This window comes from Dipodomys merriami, unplaced genomic scaffold, assembly GCF_024711535.1.
Source record: "Dipodomys merriami isolate MVZ:Mamm:240054 unplaced genomic scaffold, mDipMer1.0.p SCAF_14, whole genome shotgun sequence".
NCBI classification, from domain to species: domain Eukaryota; kingdom Metazoa; phylum Chordata; class Mammalia; order Rodentia; family Heteromyidae; genus Dipodomys; species Dipodomys merriami.
The window spans coordinates 33,126,552-33,149,313 of NW_027202715.1; the positions used below are offsets into that span (position 1 = coordinate 33,126,552).

A 22,762-nucleotide genomic window follows, 5' to 3' on the forward strand; every position below is an offset into this window, starting at 1 on the left:
TTCAAATAAACATATATATATATATAATACCAGGTTACCAAAAATCAAATACAATGGAATATACCATAGGAGATATACCATAGGGAGAAGAGCATACAAAGAAAACAAAAAATCACATACTCCATTAAAAACAACAACAACAAAGAAAAACCTCTTATGTCCATGTCTTGGAGTTCATTTCACTTAGCATCATTTATATGGTAATATGTACAGAGCTTTTGAAATTTTCTGCTCATCTGCTAAGATTATCCTAGACATATACTAATTATTGAAAATAAGGGAAACTATGGGAACTATGTTTCTTTGGTTTTGGCTTACTTCATTTAATATGATCTTTTCCAAGGACAAATGGGGTTGCATTAAACTGCAGAGCTTCTGCATGACAAAAGACATAGCTAGTAAGATCAATAGAAAGCCCATAAGTTGGAAGATCTTCACTAGCCATACAAAAGACAGGGCCTCATATCTAAAATATACTTAGAACTCAAAAAATTAAATCCCCCCAAAACAAATCCTCAAAGAAACAACTGCCCCATTAATAAGTGGGCTAAAGGCTTAAAGAGAGACTTCTCTGGAGAGGAAATAAGAATGGCCAATAGACACATGAAGGAATGTTCAACACGACTGGCTATAAAAGAAATGCAAATCAAAACAACATTGAGATTCCACCTCACTCCAGTTAGAATGGCAGGGGAGTGGGTGCAGGTGAAGATGGGAAGGGATGGGAAGGGGAAACAAGGGAGGAGGCAACAATGCTTGACAAGAAATGTACTCATTACTTTGCCCATTTAATTGTAACCCCTCTGTACAGTATTTTCACAATAAAAAATAAAATAAAAGCAATCTAACAACAGATGCTGGAGGGGATGTTGCCAAAAGGAAACACTGTTGTATTGTTGGTGGAATTGTAAACTTGTTAAACCACTCTGGAAAGCAGTATGGAGGTTCCTCAAAAGACTCCACTTAGAATTCCCCTATGACCCAGCAATCCCACTCTAGGCATTTACCCAAAGATCACAAAAAAGACCACATTAAAGCTACCAGCACAACTATGTTTACTGCAGCATTATTCACCATAGCTAAGAAATAGATGAATGGATCAAGAAAATGTGATGTGTGTGTGTGTAGTTTAAAGCCATTATTTCAAAGAATCATTGAAAAGTCATGACTATGATATTTTTTATCTTGAATAGTGTTTGTTGGGATGTAAAATATTCCTGCTTATTGATACATTTTATTGTTATTGTTTTGGAGCCAGTCCTGGGACTTGAACTCAGGGCTTCAGCACTTTCTTGAACTTTTGTACTCAAGGCCAGTGCTCTACCACTTGAGCCCCAGTTCCATTTCTAGCTTTTCTTAAATATTATTTTCTTGTAAAGATGCTGTACAGAGGGGTTACAGTGACACGAGTAATGAGTACGTTTCTTGTCGAGCATTGCTACTGTTATGGGGAAAAGAATCCACCACTCAGAGACAGCCTCATGTAAAAAGATTAATTTGTTGGGCAAGTGGATGGTTAGCTGAATGGCCAGGGATGGCAGCACAGACTTGGGAGCTGAAACTGCGACCTCGAAAAGCCCACAAGCTAGGGTTTTAAAGGCAAAATCCATGCAGTCAGGGCTGGCCACGCACAGGTGGCCAATGGAGTTACAGCTTACAGTAGCTGCTTAAACTAACCAGTCATTTTGGTTTGAAGTGGTGCGCTGAATTTGGCGGGCAAAAAGCGGGGTTTACCTGTAAATTTGCCCATGTGCAAACCCCTGGAAACAAACAGGACTTCAGGGTTTTTAACAAATTACAGATTTTACATTTCCCAGAGGTATTTGTGGGAAACTGGGATTTTGATTCTCAGGGGCAGGGCAAACTCCAAGTGCATTAAAGATGGAGTCAGTTTTGGGTCCCCTTAACATTAGGAGACCCTCCCCCTCTCTCCTCTCCCCCGCATGGGTCCTGACTCTGAGAAGGAGTCTGCATATTGGTATTTTAGGTTACCATTATCTGATGAGACAGGGACTAGCCTGGCAGGGTTGCTGTTCCTAAACCAACCCCAAGAGGAAATGGGTTAGATGTTACTTGTTTGGGATGGATAGGATGGCTGATGATGTTGTTTCTGCCCTTGATATCCTTAGTGCCTGTTGTTTCTGTGATGCAGGAGTGACTAGATGGAGCCAAGTTGGCTTGTCCAGTCTGGTAGACTCAGGAATGAGAAGGCTCATTAGGCTGGCAGCACTTGATGTGCTAAGATGAATCGAGTAGGGGGAGGCAGCCTTGGACCTGTACAGACAGGGACTCACGCAGGGCCCTTCCCAGGTGGATCTAACATCTCCAGCTCTTTGATACGGAAGAGGACACCGATTTCTGCTGGCAAAGGGCATTGACATTAGGGTAAAAGGTGGAGATGTGGAAATGTGGCCCTCTGGGAGAAGGCAGCAAGCAGCAGCTGTCCCTTGGTGGTAGGTGTGAGTCTTTGAATGAAGTCTGGAGGAAATCTCATTAGGCAGGGGCAATAATAAAAATAGTAAAGAGCACACAAACAGCAAAAGGAAGGATTTGGGGCAGAAAAGTTTTAAATTGGATAACTTGGCTAGACGAGCTAGTTCTTATTTCCTGCATTCCAGGCAGTCCTGGAGTTGGTGGAAAATGTCCCTAGCTTCTTTGGACATCTGACAACTAGGTAGGGGAGAGCATGCTAGATGGGTCAGTAGCGAGAAGCTGGAGGTGGGTTGGGGTGGTTAAGGGGCTTGACTGGAGGCGTTGGTAGATGTCTGGATTGCAGGGTGTGTATGGGAGACCCAGGGAGCTGCCAAGGCTAACAGCCCCAAGTCTAAGACTCACTATAAATACAAATAGCAGGTAACAGATGTAAATGCCTGTCTAGTTAGAAGGTAGACAGGTATGGACATTAGATGGACAAGCATCTTATCTTACTTACATTGACCTCCCAGCTCTGGATAATTTTGAAAGGGCAGGCACCAAGTGGCTGATGTGACATCATCTCCTCTTACTCCTGTCCACAGTTCCTTGTCAAGACTGGCCTCATCCTAGGGTTTGCTCATTGCTGGGATAACTCATCCCAGTTGGCATTCATGGGCTTTGAACTCAAGGATGAGGTACTGTCCCTAAGCACTTCTGCTCGAGGCTAGTACCCTACCACTTTGAGTCACAGTGCCACTTTTAGCATTTGGATGGTTAATTCTTTTTTCTTTTTTTTTTGGTTAGTCATGGGACTTGAACTCTGGGCCTGAGTGCTGTCCCTCAGCTCTTCAGCTCAAGGCTAGCGCTCTACCACTTGAGCTACAGTGCTACAGCACCACTTCTGGTTTTCTGGTGGTTTTACTGGAGATAAGAGTTTCACGGACTTTTCTGCCCAGGCTGGCTTTGAACCAATATCCTCAGATCTCAGCCTCCTGAGTAGCTAGGATTACAGGTGTGAGCCACTGGCGCCCAGTTGGATGGTTAATTCTTTTTTTGGGGGGGGGTCCAGTCGTGGGGCCTGAACTCTGGGCCTGGGCACTGTCCCTCAGCTCTTCAGCACAAGGCTAGCGCTCTACCTCTTGAGCCACAGTGCCACTTCCGGCTTTTTTCTTTTTGCTTATGTGGTGCTAAGGAATCGAACCCAGGGCCTCAGGCATGCAAGGCAAGCGCTCTACCACTGAGCCACCTTCCCAGCCCTGGATGGTTAATTCTTGAGCTATGCTTTCAGCCTGGATCTTTGCTGGGGATCTTAGTTGGGGAGATGGGGTCTCAGAGGGATTGTTCTGCCCTGGCTGGCTTTGAACTGCAATCTTTGCCACAAAAATCCTTTATTATTTCCAATTCAAGCAACAAGGAGATCAATGGGAACAAGTAGAGCTTACCTGTGCTCTGTCCAGAATTGACCAACAAATACTTGCCAGAACTCTGCAATGACAAAACTCAGTAGATGGGGATGAGAGTTTTAGCACAGATATAGTATAGCTTGGCTGTCTGGAAAACCTGATAACCAAAGTTCATAAGAGGCTCCCCTGGCCTACACCTGTTTCAATAGCATAACAACATAGCCAGCATTTTCAGGGCAGGCTGGGTAAGGTTTACAGAGAGTGTCCCACAAGAGTCTTAGTTTGTGTAAATCTAAAGCAGTCTTTCACCAAGAATCAGCTGTGTGTAATGGAGTCAGGCAGGCGTCCAGTCTACCATGGTGGAGATGGGCAGGATGTGGGCTAGACTGCATCTCTCCAATCTCCTGCTCAGTTGCTTATGGATTTATAAGCAGACTGGTTAAAGACACTTGACTTTAGATGGACATAAAGAATGACATGTTGGTTTTACTTCAGTATTTAAGTCACAGCTAACTTAATTACATACCAATTTTAATAAGCTTTATCTTATAAGACTTTATGACATACTCATACAATCTGCCACCTACTAGAACCTTCTGGAGTTTGTCTTAAGTACTACCTTTTCTACTTTGGAACAAACATTTAAGACAATTCTTACTTTCCAAATACTTTCTTATCCAAAAGTGTTTCCCCAGTTTCCCTTTTCAAGGCCTTTTTTTACTAACTTTCCTCTTGGTTTACATTTCTTTATCACAGCTGGTTGGACTCCCTCTCTTCTTACATCATGCTGACAGTTTTTATCTTGAACATGTGCACACACTTGTGAATAATTTTTAGTGGCAAGAGATTTTTTTTACCAGTGATCAAGATTCAAGACAAAGCCTTATTTAACAAAGCACTTTAGCTGGAGCTCGTTTTTGCAGGGCTTGATTGTATCAGCAAGGCATTTGGTTATTTGTTTGAACCAGGCTCTCAACTACCTTAATACTCCCAACTTCCATCTTGCATAAGGACATATAGCACATAGTAGACTCTGATTTTCCCCCTAGAGACACGAGTCCAAACAGAAGGATTGATCCCCAGGTTTTTGGAAAAACATACAAATATAAAACAGGACAGAGACTCCAAAAGATGTTTGGATGGCATGTCTGGCATCAGTGAGCTGGCTGTCAGACTGGTGGAAAGACCACAGGGCCCTGGAATTTGTCAGAGGTGCACCTCCCCTGTAGAGATTTCCATCTCTACATCCATCTACACTGAGATTTCCATCTCAGTGGGCAGCTGGCCCACTGAGGCCACCCTTTAAGGAACCCAGATGTCCTCCATGGCTTTGAGATTTTGGCAGGACTTTTATAATAAGGTGGGGAAAAGGAGAAGTCACATTTTGAAGGATGGAATGTTGGAGCCCGTTGATACACTTAATACAGTTAGAAAATAGACCAGAGAGGATAGAAAGAACAAAAACAATTGCAACAAACCAATTCAAGTGCAGAGCTGAAGTGAGATGCCATGGTGACCAGAGAAGAGTGAGCCAGGAGACAAGCCACAGGATGCAAACACCAAGGTATATGGCATGTCTTCTTGATGCCTGAGCTGTTCCAGGCCTAAATAAAGTATATTTAGAGGCTGGTGATTTGAGCCATTGAGGAAGTTAATTAATGCAGGATCAGAGCACTGGGTGGAGAATTTCCTCCCAGCAAGAGGTACCAGGATGGCTGTAAGTAGTTGAACTAGGCCCTGAGAGGAGACTCAGCTGGGACAGCTTCTTTACAGGTTTTGTTTTTGTTTTAGGGATTTTAGAAAACAAAAACAAAAACCTTGGCTCCAGCCAGCCCAGTTCTTGGAATGAAAAGAATGCCTCTGGGTCCCCCTCCCCTTAACTTAACCCACCTTCATTGTTCTGTTAAAGAGTGACCAATTAAACAGGTAGCCAGTAATCTGGCTCATGTTGGCATGCTGGCTGGCATGCTGGCGACATCCTGAGTTTACTATAAACTCCACCTTTTTCACATACTTATGTTAAACTCCACTAAACTCCTTTGTGTATGTTTACCTTAAGCTCCACTTTACCCTTGAATTCATCAAGAGTCATTTAAACCAAAAGTGACAGGCTGGTTTAAACAGCCATTATGTGACAAAGTGTAACCTCACTGGCCACCTGCGTGTGGTCTGGTATGACTGTGCAATCTTTTGGGTGTGTGAAAATCTCATTGGTCACCTACGTGACCAGGCTTCACCTTGTGATTTTTGCCTTTAAAAACCTAAGCACGGGGGCCGCTCGGGGTCTCAGTATCAGCCTCTGGAGCCTGTGCTGCGGCCCTGGCCAGTCAGTGTAGGAACCTTCTCAATAAAGTTGCTTCTTTAATATCAACTTTGTTGCGGTGGGCTCTGTCAGTCCAGACGACTAGGTGAGCTTGCCTGCCTGAGTAGGGGTCTTCCTACTACATTTAGTGGGGGCTCATCCGGGATAGAGCTCTTAGCTGCTCCAACCTGAGGGGGACTGGGATCCCCAGCCGGGAGGACAGCCGGGAGGCACTCGGCTATTGGAGAGAAGTTCCGAGAAAAGCCTCGAGGTAAGCACGGTCGACCTAGGTAGAGAAGGTGCCAGAGTGAGGCCAAAAGTAGGGTGAGGCTGGACGCAGCAGAGTGCCCTATAACCGAGGAGGTCCAGGGATGCCTGGACCCCTCAATTCCACCAGTCCTAGCAGTCCTAGTTGGGCAGGGGCTTGCTTGTGGAGAAAATAGGTTGAGAAAAAAGTAACTTTTGGTTTTGGGATCCCTCCTCGTTCTGTGTATAATCGTGTTTGTCTGTGTCTCATTGTGCTTTTGCTTGCCTTGTTTGTAATTGGATTTACTTTACAGGAAAAATATGGGGCAAAGTGAGTCCACTCCTGGAACACCCCTAGACCTTGTCCTAGTTTGTTTAAAAACAAAAACAAAAACTGCTGGTTCTGCTTTTTTAACTTGCTTGTTTGTCAATTATGAAATTGCCAATGACCACCTGCTAGTGGCCCCAATTAGATCTAAGCCTCAGGCCTTGGCTCAGGGGGTCTGAGCATGGGGGAGAACCTGTCAGTCTGAGGGGATGGCCGCTAGGGACTTTTGTCCCTTGCCCCAAGATGACTGGGAATTCTCCTCTGTCTTGGAAGGCCCCTGGATCAATGTTTGCAGGAATCTAAAAGAAAAATCCTCCAGAGGTGAGTAGGGGGGGTTGAGTCCCCTGGTAAGTGAATGGTGGTGAGATGTAGCCCCATTCACTGAGACCTGATTTTGTCTTTGTGGCCTTGTCTGTCTTGTTTACTTCGGTGTGTTTTCTGTTCTGTTTCCAGAGGTTTTGGGTGAGCATGGCAGGCTCATTAAGCAGACTCTGGATTCAGCTTGCTGAGTGGGAGCAGCACAGAGTTCCGGTAGGAATAAACTGGGTCCCATTAGTTCTTGTGTAGTTCTGTTTTAGAATTGGCACCAGTTTTAAATGTGGATCCTTGGTTTTTGTGTTTCTCTGTGTTTTTGTTATTTATTTATTTGAACATCTCTGGGGGAATAAAAGTTCCAGCTGGGCTCGGTCACAGACCTTCTGTGCCTCCCTCCCTGTGAGGCATGGAAGGTTACTGGGCTAGTTTGGTTCCCTTCAAGCTTCAGGCTGCATTTTCTCCTTGTGGAGGCTGCCGGCAGGGAGGATGTAGAAGGCTGTGTGCCTGGTTTGGACTTTCTCAGCTAGTCCTGACAATGTAACAATTTGTAAAGTGCTCTTGTCTAAAATTGGATAAAAAAATCTGGCCAGTTTAGTTTTAGGTGACCCCCTCCCTCAACCCTCCTTCAACACAAGGGATTCAAAAGACTAATTGGTGAATTGCCTTGCTAGACAAGCAAGCTCTGGGAAAATGAAGCCCAACAAAGGTACCTAGTTTAAAAGAAATACTGTCTTAAATTTTTGTTTAACAACTTTAGAAGGTGTACATATGACTGATTTTGATTTTTGCGCGCTTTAAGATCTGTGTGAGTGTTTTGTGTGTGTCTGTGAATGTGTTCAAAGATAAGAATTGTCAGCATGCTGTAACAATTGGGTGAGTTTAAATTTAAAATTCAAAAGGTTATGAGGTTTTGACATTAACAAAATTTTTAAAGAATCTTCATAGTGTCTTAAATGACTTTTTTAAAAGGATTTTTTAACTTGAAAAATAGAAAATCTGGTATGAGTATGTCTTGAAATTGGAGCTTATGTGTAGAGCTGGTATAAAATTAAGTTAGCTGTGCTATACATAAAGTCAGGATTGGTGTACTGATGTGGAATATTCTTTGTCTTATCTATATGCCTACTGCAATCTAGATGCTGGTTCAGTTAGAGCCACCAGGTAGACTCATTGACAGAGGGAGTTCTCTGAAATCGCCAGGGACTGGACTTCTTCTCATGAAGCAAGGTAGCCTTTGTATTAGGGAAAGCTTGGCCTCACTTAGAAGAGTCTGAGGGACTGAGTCATGTTATCAGCCTCTCTTCTCATGGTTCCCATGGACGACAACCCTAATAACTGCCCTGGCTGGTGTAGTTCTCTTGCTTCTGACATTAACTGTAGGTCTCCATGGATGATGACCCTGATTTCAGCTATTGCTTCTTGATTCTTGATTCTTACCTTCCTGATGCTATAAATTGGCCCTCGTGTAATTAATGCATTTATGTCATTCATACAAGAGAGGATTGGGGCCATAAAATTAATGGTAATGAGAACTCAATATGATTCCATCCCAATGGAAAAATTGAGTCAATGATTTGACTCAGGAACAAGTCAAAGGGGGGAATGAACTAGGCCCTGAGAGGAGACTCGAGCTGAGCTGGGACAGCTTCTTTACAGGTTTTGTTTTTGTTTTAGGGATTTTAGAAAAAAAAAAAAAAACCTTGGCTCCAACCAGCCCAGTTCTTGGAATGAAAAGAATGCCTCTGGGTCCCCCTCCCCTTAACTTAACCCACCTTCATTGTTCTGTTAAAGAGTGACCAATTAAACAGGTAGCCAGTAATCTGGCTCATGTTGGCATGCTGGCTGGCATGCTGGGGACATCCAGAGTTTACTATTAACTCCACCTTTTTCACATGCTTATGTTAAACTCCACTAAACTCCTTTGTGTATGTTTACCTTAAGCTCCACTTTACCCTTGAATTCATCAAGAGTCATTTAAACCAAAAGTGACAGGCTGGTTTAAACAGCCATTATGTGACAAAGTGGAACCTCACTGGCCACCTGCGTGTGGTCTGGTATGACTGCAATCTTTTGGGTGTGTGAAAATCTCATTGGTCACCTACGTGACCAGGCTTCACCTTGTGATTTTTGCCTTTAAAAACCTAAGCACGGGGGCCGCTCGGGGTCTCAGTATCAGCCTCTGGAGCCTGTGCTGCGGCCCTGGCCAGTCAGTGTAGGAACCTTCTCAATAAAGTTGCTTCTTTAATATCAACTTTGTTGTGGTGGGCTCTGTCACTCCGGACAACTAGGTGGGCTTGCCTGCCTGAGTAGGGGTCTTCCTACTACATAGTTACTAAGTATTCAAAATTTGACAATAGACTAGGTTTAGACAGCTTTGCTAACAAAATAGATGGGCAGTAATTCTGTTAGCAAGGCATATCAGATTATGAATTGAATCATTTAACACCTAGAAGAATGAAGAAGAGTTAGCTTGGTGGAAGAGTGGGGGAGGGTATATAAAACCCACCAGGTATCTTTTGTCTCTTCCTAGTTATCAGTCTCCAAGGCCAGTAAAGAGAATTGGGGGAAGGGCTTGTTGAGCAGGATTTTAATGATAGGAGATGATTGGATAGTGGTATCCGGATAGGGAAGAAGTGAGAGGGAGGGATTTTTATTTTGTAGCCTCCTAGAGGAGTTTGGCTTAAGGTAGAATTTAAGAATTTAGATAACAAAGCAGGTGTACTCAGGAAAGAGAAAATAAATGAATTATGGTATGAGTCCCAAAGACGTTTGGGGGTGGGAAAAAGAGAGCAGTAAAAGGAAAAGCAGTAAAAGAGAGAAGCTGGTCCAGTGTGTTAGCCAGCCAGCCACTGTCAGTGATGGATTAATGAGCAACAAGGCAGAGGCCCATTTATTTAGGGTCTAGAAGGGAAGAAGGTGTTAGCAGAGAAGGGGGTTGGGAAATGTAAGTGTATGCCCACACAGAGAGGCAGGCAGGGAGGCAGGGACAGAGGTTAGCAGAGAAGTTTGTAGTAGACCAACAGTTTTAGTTTAGAGGCTCCAAACCAGCTACAGAGGAGAAGAATGTACAAGAGGAACCACTGATCCAGGATGGCTAGTCCTTGAGAGGGAATCTAGAGGTCGGGGTGAGACTCTACCTGTAAGTCAAATGGCTGTCAGCAGGAGTGGAGGTAATTTAGTAGGAAATGATCTCCAGTCTGGAGAGAGACAGAGACAGACAGAAGGAGATGGAGCTGATACCAGACAAGAAAAGTTAGAGGAGATGGTTGGGAGATTTATAGCAGAGGATTTAGTGGGCAGTGTAGGACAAGTGGGGAAGGGGGTGCTGGAGGAGAGTGAGGAAAGGAGAGCTTAGGAAGGGGAGGGGCAGCCAAAGCCCAGAATGAAGAGAGGTGCCATGAGCATGAGTTAACCTTGAGAGAGAGGAGGGTTTGGTCTTGAGAGCTTGATGGGAAAGAGAAACCATTGAGAAGATGGGAGGGAGTGAGAGCTGGAGTGGGAGGGAGAGGGGAGCTGCTTGGTATCAGATGGGATCCCTAAGTTGGAAGGGGAGGGGTTGAGAAATCAGAGGCAATGGCAGCAGTGGCAATAGGAACAGCGGGAAAGGCAGGAAGGAGAGGGACTGAAGACAGTTTGGCCTTGAGAGGGAGAACTTAAATGATTTTTAGTTTGGAGGTAGTTAGAGAGAGTGAAGAAAGGTGAAGGCCCGGATGTGCTCCATTTTCAAGCACTCACAATAGTATAAATCCCAAATAATGATGGGATTAAAGGTGCCATTAAAGCAGCCTTTGGATGAGCTCCCTAGGTCATAATCAGGCCATGCTCAGTTGTCCAGATCAATGAATGCAGGTGTTTAAGGCCAGGAGCTAGGTGGAGAGAAAGCATATTGGCCAGTATGCGCCCCAGGCAGGGACTCAGATGGGATCTTAGACTGAGAATTACCCATTGGTGACATGCTCTAAGGCCAAAACAATCAAGGCATCCCAAGAACGTTTCTGTCTTAGGGAGAGTGTGGCAGGAGACAGTGGTAGATCCTCACCTGACCCCTGTGTCTCAGAGCCTCAGGTCTGGGTTCTAGGCCCATGACTCAGACCCTAAAGCTTCAGCTGGAGACTCGTAGTAGCCTGTTACTAGGAATTTGGAGTGTGGGTTAAAGAAAAGTTAGCACTGTGAGTATGAATAAAAGAAAAGAGCATCACCATAGGAATCCCAAGTCCACTTACTTGAATGAAGGCTGGTGAATTGGATGTGGGAGAGCGAGTGCTGGGTGGCAGGAAGGAGGCTATGTTGGTCTGGCAGGAGTCCAGACCCCTGGGGTCGCAACTCTCAGGGTGAGAGAGCCACTAGCACTGAGGTGAGTGAGAACCAGGCTTCCAGGAAGCTCGGATGAGCAAATTCACAGAGAGACAAACCTAGTTCCGGCCATGCACCACTGTTTGAGAAAAATAGACTCAGCCAGAAAACCATGCAGATATCCAGGTAGGAAGAACCAAGGACCAGCAAGACCCCATCTCACCAGGTGAGAGGAGATGAGAAGTGCCAGCTATTGTCTCAGGTGACCTTTTATAACCTCTGGGATTTGGGTGAATCTCTCTGACTTATATAGTCATAGTTATCCCAATAGGGTGCTCTATCAGGGAAAGGTGGGCGGTAGGGGCTAATCATCTGCTGCCTTTACTACATGGGCCTAGTGTTGCCTAGGGAAAGAGCATGTTAAGCCATGAGGGGAGAGGCTTCTGGGCTAACATCCTACCTGTTTACAAATATCTGTAAAGTTTCTCTTTCCCCGATGCTGGATTGTTTTCCCGGTGTGAAGTACAAAGTCCCACCCCAGTTGTAACAGTCTAGTTATACTCCTTCTCAGAATGTGATTCTCCCCCCAGTTCCTGTAGTCCACATAATACCTTCATAACACATCTTCTCTGAACTGACCCTATCCCCAAGTTTCCATAGTCCACGTAATACAACCCATGTGACTGCCTGTGTGACCCATGTGACTGCCCCCTAAAACTTTTGTTTAAATTCAGCCTACACCTGTCCATGGCAGCTACCTACATTGTGCTTGGAGCAGTCTGGCAGGTCTGACCCCCAATAAGCCTTGAGCTCCTATTGGTTGCTCTCCCTCCCCTCTCATTTTTTACATCCTGGTGCCAAACCTTGGAGGAGAGGTCTGGGTTTGGACAATCCCTTATAGGGGTTGATTGGCCCCCTGGCCCTTCTCCCCAGACCTCATCAGAGCAAGTGACCTTGACCTTTACTCTTCTCTGCCAGCCATTTCAGACTTCTGCATGCCTCACGATTGGATCTGCAAGGGTGAGCATGGACCTCCTGTTTCTATGAGCCTCCCTGCCTACTCTCCATTTGTTTGACCAAGTGCCTGGCCTGGGAATGCTTCTGTTGACTTGTCTCACTGGGTGACAACCCTTTGAGGCATTGTCCTACTCTACTAGGAATTCTTCTGTGCTCCTGGGGATGTCCAGAGCAATAGAAAATTCCTCTATGGGGTTCTCAATTGCCACCCTCTGCCTAAAATTGGTACCTCTCAATCTAAACTGCTTTGAGACACCCCTTTGGGCTGTCTTGGCTAATCCCCATAAACTGGGTCTCTCAGACATTATTAAACCCAAGAGTCTCATTTTCTATTGTAATGTGGTACGGCCTCATGGACTCTTCCCTTCTACAGTCCTCATGGACTCCTTCCTCTATGGCCTCATGGGCTTCTCCTCCTTCACATCCTTACCAGACTGCCTTTACATACATAAAGCCAAAATGGCTCATTTTTTAAATTGCAATAAAGTCTGACCACCGTACAATACTCTGAGAGCCGGGCAATTTTTGCCAATGCAATGGTAGATGATCAGAAGTTACATACATTCAGGCTTTCTCTTTGTTCCTCCTTTCTCTCTGTCTCTCTCGCTAAGCAAACTCCTGTTTGTAAGGTCCGCTCCTGGATGGTGAGCAGACTCTACCCTCCTCACAGCAAAGTTTCCACCCAGTACCTGCATTACCTAGGCAACTGGCACACCTGGAAGAGGTCACATCTTCATCCCTTGAGGTCACATCTGAATTTGATGTGGCCATACCCTTTTCTGCCCATACGCTAGGTAAGGCCTAGTCCAGGCCCTGATGCCCTCTTTCCCAGTTCTTTCCCAGCTCTCTTTCCCAACTCTCTTTCCCAGCTCTTTCCTAGGTCTTTTCCCAGCCGCATGGAGGGCCAACATGGCCTGGTGCCAGCCGGAAAGATGAATAAACCTACCCCTTACCTGAATACCACATGAGTGGTGTGCTTCTTACTTGGCCACCTCTTTTTAAAAGCCTAACACTGTTAAGCTTCACCTCTGACCCTGCCAGGCCTGTGTGGCTGACACAGGATGGGGTGGGCATAAGCCATGAGCCAACTTTTTGTTTTGAAAATGTAGTAGGAGCAGTTCAATCTCTCTCTCTCTCTCTCTCTCTCTCTCTCTCTCTCTCTCTCTCTCTCTCTCTCTCTCTGTCTCTGTCTCTCTCTGTCTCTCTATCTCTGTCTCTCTGTCTCTCTCTCAAATTTAGAAGTGCTGCCTCCTCCCCTTAAAAATCTGGTTTGGGTACCTCCCCCAAGCCTCTTTACAGGCCCTGGAAATTCATACTTAGAAAGAGACAAAGGCCACATGGTGGGTTTTTATGTGACCCCCACTGTTCTACCAAGTTTACTCCTCCACCCATCTAGCAAGTATTTAAAGGTTAATGTGTCTTTTTACCAAAATAGTTTTAAAGGTTTTCTGTTCTGGTTAATCAATGTTTAAGTGTGGAGATTCTATTAAATTTTGTTTGTTGCTGGCAAAAGTTTTGCCTCTTGTATTTTGTTTGGTGTTCCCTGTTTTTCTAGCATTGACCAAGTGTTCTATCATGCAATGGTAAAAAGTCTTTTGCCATTGGAATTCAAAAAAAAAAAAAAAAAGACGTGGCCACCTTTCATTTTTAAATCTAAGTGTGTGTTAAAGCTTTTGGTACAAAAGTGTGTATACATAAAAACTGTCATAGTGTAAGAAAAAGTTGTCTATCACAGTGCTTTTGTTTTCAACATTGATATTTCTTTAGTTTTGGTATATATATATATATATATATATACATATATAATTTTTATTTTTTATTTTTTTGTTGGTCATGTGGCTTGAACTTTGGACCTGGGCACTGTTCCTGAGCTCTTCAGCTCAAGGTGAGCACTCTAACACTTGAGCCACAGTGCCACTTCCGGTTTTCTGGTGGTTAATTGGAGATGAGAGTTTCACAGATTTTCTTGCCTGGGCTGTCTTCAAACCATGATCCTCAGATCTAAGCCTCCTGAGTAGTTAGGATTACAGGCTTGAGCCACTGGCACGCAGTTAGTTTTTTTTTTTTTTTTCCAGTTAGTTTTGATATTTTAAAAAATTATTTACTTTTTGACTTCTCTTGTAACTATTGTTTGTGCTGCCTATGGTAAAAATTGGGGAAAATCCCTCTTGGTAATTAATTATATGTAGAATGTGAGCCTAAGTCCTTAACAAGGGGGAAGGGTTGGGATAAAAACCTAGTAAGCTTCCTTGCCCAAGCAGCATGGCTCTGGATTTTGTAATAGTAAATTGCCTTGAGCAGAGTCATTGTGCAGTTCTGAGGTAACCCAGACTTAACTGGCTCATCAGGCCAAAAGAAACAATGGCCAGTTTTGATCTCAAACCACAACGTTCATTAGATTTGGGTGTGAACAAATGTGTGTTTCCCAAATATGTAAGACACCCTGGATACAGCGTTGACAATGGCTTTAATTTTAGGTAGTATTCTAAAGTGGTATATTCAATTAATCAGTTGCTGATTTGAAACTCTTGTTATGACAGATTTGATCCTCTGAAGCATTTTCAGTTAGACCTATAGAGGGATACATGTAACTCTAATTCTTAACAAGTTGCAGGTAGGTCCTGCTTCAGAACTATTTCTATTGATCTCCTTGTTGCTTCAATTGGAAAGAAAAAAAGGACCTATTGACAAAAACTCTCATTTAATGTCAGTCACCCCCCCTCCTGCAATGTTAGATATGCCATCAGTCAACTGGGACATGCTATCCCAGCAACGAGCAATGCCAACTGGGACAAGCCATCCAAGCAATGAGCAATGCCAACTGGGACATGCCATCCCAGCAATGAGCAAAAATGCCAAATGCAACATCATCCTAGCAAGAAGAGACCTCCTGGCAATGAGGGTCTACCCAGAGGCAGTTGGGAAAACTGCACAGATAAGAGGGAGAAGGTGTCAGATCCTAAATGGAGTTACTCTATGCTTGCCCTTTCAAAAATTAACCACAGCCAGGAGGTGGTTGTAACTTTTCATTATTGACTATAATGCTGGCTGTAGGTTTGTCATATATAGCCTTTATTATATTGAGGAATGTTCATGGATTTCTAGCTTCTCTTGAGCTTTTATCATAAAGGAATGTTGGATTTTGTCAAATGCTTGTCATCAATCTATTGAGATGAACATGTAGTTTTTGTCCTTGCTCCTGTTGATGTGTTGAATTACAGAATCAATTCTAATGGACCAAAGACCTCAGTATAAGACCAGATACTCTGAAAACATTACAGGATAGTATAGAGGAAACACTATGGGTCTTGGCACAAGTCAAAACTTCCTAAGCAAAGATCCAGAATCACAACAAATCAAAGAAAGCCTGGGGTAATGGGATTGCATCAAAGTGCAGAGTTTCTGCATGGCAAAGGAAATAGCTTGCAAGAAAAATAGAAAGCCCACAGAATGGGAGAAGGTCTTTACTACCTATGCATCAGACAAAGGCCTCCTATCTAAAATACACATAGAGTTCAAAAAAGTACCCCCCCAACAAATTCTCAAAGAAGCACCAACACCATTAATAAGTGTGCTAAAGACTTAGAAATGTTCAACATCTTTGGCTATAAAAGAAATGCAAATCAAAACAACATTTTAACACCAGTTAGAATGGCCATTACCAAGAAAACTAGTAACACAGATGTAACCAAAAGGAAATGCTACCACACTGCTGGTGGGAATGTAAACTGGTTTAACCACTCTGGAAAGCAGTAAGGAGGTTCCTCAAAAGACAAAACATAGAGCTTCCCTATGATCCAGCAATCCCACTTCCTGGGCATTTATCCAAATGACCACAAACCAGGTTGCACTAAAGCCACCAGAATAACCATGTTCACTGCAGCATTGTTTACCATAGCTAAGATATGGAATTAACCCAGATGCCCCTTAGGAAATGAATTGATCAAGAAAATGTGATACACACACACACACACACACACACACACACACACACACACACACACACAATGGAATTCTGTGCTTCCATCAGAAAGAATGACATTAAGCCATTCGTACAGAAATGGAATGACTTGGAAATAACTATATGAAGCAAACTAAGCCAGTCCCAAAGAAACATGGACTGCATGTTTTCCTTCATTTGTATTAATTAGAATGTACCTATAACTACAAGTAAATCCAATGGCTAGTAAAAGACAAATAATTACACTTGGGTATGATTAATTAAACAGCACTCTAAACATTTACACAGTGAGAACAAAGGAAGATATTCTTAGGAGAGGATCACAAGGGCTCAATAGCTATGTGTATATGATCATATAAAATGATGCTTATGGGGGCGTAGTTGTGGAGGTGGGAGGGAAGAGATGCTAGGGGGAAAACAAAGGAGGAGGCAACAATGCTCAATAAGAAATGAACTCATTACCTTGCTCATGTAACTGTAACCCCTCTGTACAACATTTATACAAGAAAAAAATGTACAGAAAATGATGCTTATCTAAATGAACTCCAAGAAATTGAAACAAGAGTTTTTTAATTGTACTGTTTGCAGTTCTTCCCCTCCCCCCCATTTTATTCCCTTCTGTCACTATTTTTGATGTCTGCACCCTTTGTCTTGTATATAAGTTTATCTGATCTGGGGAGGGGAAGGGAAGCACAGAAATGGTGGGACACAGAGAGAACCAATTCAGCAGTGAATCTCACTAGACACTATGTTGGAAATGAACTATACAACTTGGGTGGGGAAGGGGGTTGGGAGGGAAAAACTGGGAGAAAATGAGGATGTGACTCTGTTCAAGGAAATGTATTCATAACCTGACTTATGTAACTGTAACCCTTTGTATATGACCTTTACAAAAAAAATTTTTTTAAAGAAAAAAAGAGGAAAAAAGCCAGGTATGAATAACAAGTCTGTGAAGAATGTAAAAGGGGCTAAAAAAAGGTTGGGTACATTTTTGGCAAGGAAGCCAATGCGATTTTGTCAGTCTATTAACCTGAAATTCAAAAATGTTTATTCATTATTCAGTGCAAAATTTCTCCTATTTCAATATGTTATATAGACCACAAACTCCTTTGAGTAAGCTTCTCATGTTAATATTCTTCAGTATGCATTGAAGTTTAAATATTTTGGAAACATTTTCTATATACTGTTATGGGACCAGAAATTCCTAGAAAAATTATTTCAATTGGGCACCTATAATTTGTTTTAAAAAAACCCAATAACATTTATAAACAAAACTGACATAAGTTTCTCTCAAGTTATTGAAAAAAACTAGAAGACAAATTCTTCCTAACTCACTTAAGGCCACAATTTTCCTGATGGATATCAGGACACAAAAATAAAGAACATTATCCATAATTGATACCAACACAAAAATAATAAACATGATATTAGCAGAACATTTCCAGAAGTATATTATAATATTGTCCATGATAAAATGTTAAGAAGGCAAAAAGGATTTATCATATGAAAATCAGTAAACATTTTACGATTATGTCAATAGATGTACAAAGGGAACTTATAAATTCTTCAAAGTTTCTCTACATATTAAATGCCTAGGATACTTACTCCAATCATATTTCTTCAAAACACTACTGTCCACCATAGCCAGCACAATTAGGGAAATTGTGCTGAAAAGGAAAGAAAGGGAATCAATGATGTAAAAATAAGAAATGAAATTCTTAAAGACAACTTATGGGCTATCCTCCATTCATCTCTGTGAATAAGACTCAGGGTAACAAAGTAAAGATGGTATTCTGAAATGAGAGAGAAGATCATTACAATTTTGAAAAGGGTGATAAGATGGCTAAAAAACATGGAAGAACAGAGAAGCAACTAATAAGAGTAGAAAAATTTGGAACTGTAAATCCAGACTCTTAGGGATGGGAGAGAGTAAAAGCCAAAATCACAAAGGTAAGTCAGATGGCTTGGTCATATATTGGCAATTCTAGTTACAGAAAATGAGACCACATGTCCCATATTGCATAAGCCTTAAACTCAGTACTGAAATTTGGTTTGGTACAGATTGTTCATGGGTCACAGGAAATAGCTTTAGAGAGGAAAATAATTTTGTCACTCACCTTGTCACTGTCTTGGGTAACTTGCTATTGTTTCAGAGTGAACTACTTTAAGTTCTTGGGAACAAGACCCTAAGGGTGAACCTATGTCTTGGTATAATTGTAAATATTTCATCAGCAATATGCATTCAGTGCTCAAGCCTTACTAGTGACTCCTGTAAAATACTTCACAGGAGCCCTGAAGGTAAGATGGACAGTGGGAACACGGAGGGAACTCTGAAGCTGAGCTGTGAGACATGGAAATGGTTAAGAAGCTTGAAGGCTGCTTCATCAGACATGCTGGAAGGGCTAAGAGCTTGAAAGACTATAGATAAAGTAGAAAACATGTGTGAACTGTGCCTGGGTTACAGTCTTCGCTCCCAAAATGATTAGGAGCCAGTTATTCACCCAAACTCTGTTTTATCCTATGATTGTAATGACAGTATAGATGCGTTTTTACTGCAGGTACCCATGTGATCTTCCCTGTACTAAACCTAATAAATAAGCTTGCCTATGGGAACTTGGGGTTTTGAAGTCAGTGAATACTTAACTCCCTCGTTCCCTGCTCTCTCATTCTGTCTTTCTGTCTCTCTGTCTCTCTCATTTCTTTGGCTCCAGTACCCTGTCATGCTGTCCCAGGTTGCAGGTAGAAACAAAAACTTACTGTTGTTGCTAGAATGAGTCCTTTCGTTTTCAACTTAAAACTCATACCATTGAGTAGCACCACCATCACTGTGGTAGAGTTAACAGGAAACCCCAAGAAAGATACAAGCTCTGACCTTTGGAATATACATTGACAGGATGAAGCTGGCTTCATGGATCATCTTTTTCCACTCTGGGAGATTTGGTGTTCAAATTTACCTATAAAAACCACTTCACCTGAGCAGCAACTGCTCCACCTACAGGTATATCCTGAGACTGCAACCTATCTTAAATCTACTTGAAAACTGAAAGCTGATGTGGATTTGGTACCCTCTATGTACAAAAATAGAGCAGTAGGGGTGATGGGTCACTCTCTGTTTACAACTTGGTCATTCCATTGAGGTAGCATGAATAGGAGAGATAACTTTCCATTCAAAGAAATAATATCCTTTCAAGAGTGATATCTAGAGCAATTTAGCCATAGGACTACAGACAATATTACCAGTTTAAAGCATTGCATACTTATACAAGATTTGATCGGTATTAATTATTTCATTCAGAGCTTCTACCTGAAGATACTGAACACTACACCTTTTTTTTCCCCCTGTCATGGGGCTTGAACTCTGGGCCTGGGTGCTGTCCTTCAGCTCTTCAGCTCAAGGCAAGCACCCTACCTCATGAGCCACAGAACCTCTCCTGGTTTTCTGGTGGTTAATTGGAGATAAGAGTTTTCAGGTTCTTTCCTTCCTGGGCTGGCTTTGAATCGTGATCCTTAGATCTCAGCCTCCTGAGTAGCTAGGATTACAGGTGTGAGCCACCAGCACCCATCCACTATACCCTTTTATGGATGATTCTCAATGTTTCATCAAAAGCATTCTTTGTAATGTATCCCTTTGGAGGAAAGATCTCAATTTTTGTTAACATTTGGAGGCAACACTCTGATGATCAAATTATTTTCTTGTTATTGTTGGGCAGTGTTGGCAAACAGATTTAAACATTCACCTACTCTATGTAGGGAAAGCCTATGAAAAGATTTGTGGGATTTTCAATGAGATCAAGAAGTCTTCTTGCAAGACCTCTTGTGAATGACCTCATAGTAGCCAGTCTTGTTTCTGAACTCTGCCTTGCCTTCATTATTACAACACTGGGCTGGTGCAATTACAAGGTCTCATCTGAAAAGGCCACTATTAGTAAGCAATTGGTGGCCCGCTTAAGCAAAATCTTAAGCACTAAATACAAACACTATGGGAACCTCAATGTCCGGAGCAGAGAATTATAGATGAATCATACATTGAAAAAGGTTACAGCTAAGTTATACCATGAAACCATCTTATATTAGAATAGGGTACTAACAACTGCTTTCTGCCTAGCTTATCATCAGGTTCAAATTAAATCATTATGAAGGGCTGGGATGTAGCTCAGTGGCAAAGCACTTGCCTAGCAAGTGCAACATCCTGGGTTCGATCCCCAGTACCAAAAAAGAAAAAAAAAAGACAAAAAAAATACAGTTAAATCATTATGAAACATGGGAGCTAACCATGCAGGTTTTCAGGCAAAAGGTGAAAATAAGAATAAAAGAGAAAATTATATCAAGTACTATCAGATGCATATAAGTTGCATATAAGTTCCACCCCACCTGGAAGAACTCCCTTTAGAAAATCTGGGAAATAAAAGTCGTTGCCTGCATCATTGCCAGTCACAGCAGGTCCCTGCTTTGTTAAATGGCAACACCTTTGTACAACTACTTAAATATAATAAAAGAAATTTTGAAAATTTGAAAAAGAGCATTAAACTTTCAAAATGAAGTGAGGAGTAGAATGTAAGTTCAGATATTTTAGTATTTTTGAGTCTATTTCTTTGTGTTACTTCCTATCATTACTATCAATGTTACAGTGCCCCATTTGAAAATAGCTTGTTGTAATCACAAGATACTTTTGTAAGCCTCAACATAACTACAATACCAAAATTTATACTGGATATGACACAAATAATAGACAAAATAAAAGGGACAAATTAGTACTAAAAATGACTTTAAGTATAAAGAATTGCTGTTCAAGAGGGATAAATGAAGAGAGGACTTACCATAAAATAAATGAAGTACCTTCAGTGAAATAAAGAAATCTGTAGTTAAAACATATGGCAGTAGAATGGTTGCTAAACATAGATCTAACTATTGCTTGCAATAAATGCACATCATCTCTATGGATATATATCCACTGAAAGTTAAAGGTTGGGAAAAGGTATTCCATATAGATTTCAAAGAAATCAAGAGTAACTATAATTACATCAGATAAATTTGACTAAATCAAAAGCAGAGAAGAGAAATAAAGTAAATCAATGTTAATGATAAAAGGGTTTTTTCAGTAAGAGGAAATAAAAGTTTTAAATACATGTGCACTGACATCAGTGTACGTAAATATGTAAAGCAAACACTAATAGACCTAAAATAGAGAAGGAGAAATTGAATCTACTGTAATAGTAGTAGGTGAAATTAATCAAACTTTCAGAAGTTTATAGTTCATAAGGACAGATAATCCAAAAGCAGAACTGAACTGCCTTGTGTATCAAATGAACTCAAGACACCTACAGAACACTCCATTCAAGCCTTGCAGAAGACATATGTAGTTGTCTTTGTGGAACTGGCTTGTTTCACTTGATATGATGAGTTCCAGTTCCATTTGTGTTCAGGCAAATGAAGTAATTTTTTATCCTTATTTTTCACATACTGTCTTGTGGGTTTTTCCTGAGGTCAGCCTTGTATCACGAGCCTCATACTTAGTACTCCCCTGTAGCTGGATTCACAGGTACATGCCTCCATTTCCAACTTGATAGTTGAAATATAGTCTTTCCCACTTTGTGCTAACTGCCCTTGAATGATGATCTTCTCAGGCTTTGCCCTCACTCTGTGTGTGGATGTGTGTGTGTGTCTTACATGCATTCATTAATAGGCATCTAGACTAATTTCATTATTTGGCTGTTTTATTATTAATAAATATGGATATATAGATATCTCTATAGCTTGCCTTATTTTGTGTGTATGACCAACAGTGATATGGTTAGATTCTAGAGGAGTTCTATCATTTTTTTGAGGAACATACATGTTGATGTCCATAGGGCCTTCACTAATTTATTATTCTACCATAGAGAATATAAAATTATATCATTTTCAGGAAAGTTATAGAAGTGGAGATAGTCATGTTGAATGAAATAAACCAGGAAGATGATGATATTTATTGGATATTTTCTTTTAATGTGAATATTTTGTAAATGATGACTTGCAATTGGAAGAAGCTTTAAGAATAAGAGAGTGGAAGATCATAGAAGAAGGAGAAGAAATGGTAGAATAAACATGACCAAAACCATAATATATGCCTGTATTGAAAAATCACAGAGAAATCCATTAATTAGTGCCATTTTCTTTTCTTTTCCCTGACCTCAGGGGTTGATTGGCTTCTGGAGCCAGAGTATAGATGAAAGGAAGGAAGCAAAAGGAGAAGGTAGGATTTGGATAGGGGACTATAATGTCAAATTAGAAAAGTATATAAAAACCAAATAAGATTTGAGTTCACTTGAGGTTACTCAACTTTTTATATAAATATGACAATCTAAATATAAACATAAACCACAAAATTAGAATTCTCTTCCTTTAAACACATTTGTATGTAATCATAAGGATATACTTGTAAATAGTTAATATTTTATCTTTCAGCTAAATTATGTAATCCTAGAATTAAGTACTGATTTCAG

At 41.6% G+C, this 22,762-nt stretch overlaps 1 protein-coding gene across 1 annotated transcript in view; it reads left to right on the forward strand.

Annotated features, from left to right (window-relative positions):
* The first annotated feature begins 6,167 nt into the window (after positions 1-6,167).
* Positions 6,168-22,762, forward strand: part of Lipf (lipase F, gastric type) — a 40,001-nt gene continuing 23,406 nt past the window's right edge. The window contains exons 1-2 of the mRNA XM_070021139.1: positions 6,168-6,391; positions 7,148-7,225. The gene's annotated coding sequence lies outside the window, so the exon portion shown is untranslated. The remainder of the gene's footprint in view (positions 6,392-7,147; positions 7,226-22,762) is intronic.